Below are 1,151 nucleotides of genomic sequence, written 5' to 3'. Positions count from 1 at the left end.
CAGCCAGCCAGCCACAGAGGGAGACAGACTGAGTCTGTGTCAGAATAAAAATAATAATAATAATAATAATAATAATAATAATAATAATAATGAGAGAGAAAGACAGACAGACAGACAGACAGACAGACAGGCAGACTGACACAGAGAGAGAGAGAGAGAGAGAGAGAGAGAGAGAGAGAGAGAGAGAGAGAGAGAGAGAGGGGGGGTGCAATTAATCCAATAGGGAAACGATATTAAACCAAGAAACACCTAGAAAATACTTGATTCACAGGGTATACGGAGTATAGTAGGGCAAGCCAGGAAGAATTTAAAGGGGCCTAAAAACTCACATCGAGTGCCAGCGACCACACCACGTTGAACACACCGCTTCTCGTCCGATCAGCGAAGTTAAGCAACGTTGGGTCCGGTTAGTACTTGGATGGGTGACCGCCTGGGAACACCAGATGTTGTTGGCATTCCATTATTTTTTATTTATCTTTTTATTTATTTATTATTATTATTATTATTATTATTATTATTATTATTATTATTATTATAAAAATAATAATAAGAAGAAGGTTTGATAATAATAATAATAAGAAGAAGGTTTGATTTATCTATTCTTATATTGTTTTACCTGTTTATTTTATTCTTTGTTAATTCATCCATTTATTATTTGTACTACCTCGTGCCTGGATTACCAGACAAAACTGTGTATTCTAAACAGACATGAATAAGAGAGGACTCGAACTGACAATTTCTCTCTCTCTCTCTCTCTCTCTCTCTCTCTCTCTCTCTCTCTCTCTCTCTCTCTCTCTCTCCATGTTAGAAACATCTATGATTATCGTATAACATCTTATATGGCTGCGTGTATTGGTTTAATTGATAGACATTTAAGACCTATAGAGAAATTGCATCGAACCGCTAGCCTAGCTTGGTGCCGGGGGAAGGGGATATGAATGACCACCTGCACGGACGTGTGCTGTGCTCTGTCGAGCTTGGATATTAACCATTGAAGTCTGAAGAAGAAACAAAACAAAACAAAAAATAAAAACTAGAAAGTCACTGCAGCGGCTGTGGGAGGAGGAAAGACGCAAGCCGTCAGACTAACCGTGACACACGACACGATAATAAATACGCACACTGTAGTCTGACCATTTTTATGAAGATCA

General features: G+C 38.2%; 1 non-coding gene across 1 annotated transcript; it reads left to right on the top strand.

Annotated features, from left to right (window-relative positions):
• Positions 1-336: 336 nt before the first annotated feature.
• LOC123500739 lies at positions 337-455 on the top strand. Its single transcript, XR_006673442.1, has one exon. It is a non-coding gene; the product is annotated as a 5S ribosomal RNA (ribosomal RNA).
• Positions 456-1,151: the final 696 nt, after the last annotated feature.

Source organism: Portunus trituberculatus, unplaced genomic scaffold (genome assembly GCF_017591435.1).
Source record: "Portunus trituberculatus isolate SZX2019 unplaced genomic scaffold, ASM1759143v1 PGA_scaffold_477__1_contigs__length_28652, whole genome shotgun sequence".
NCBI lineage: Eukaryota > Metazoa > Arthropoda > Malacostraca > Decapoda > Portunidae > Portunus > Portunus trituberculatus.
The sequence above is the reverse complement of the archived record's forward strand: the minus strand, read 5'-3'. Positions and strand labels throughout refer to the sequence as shown.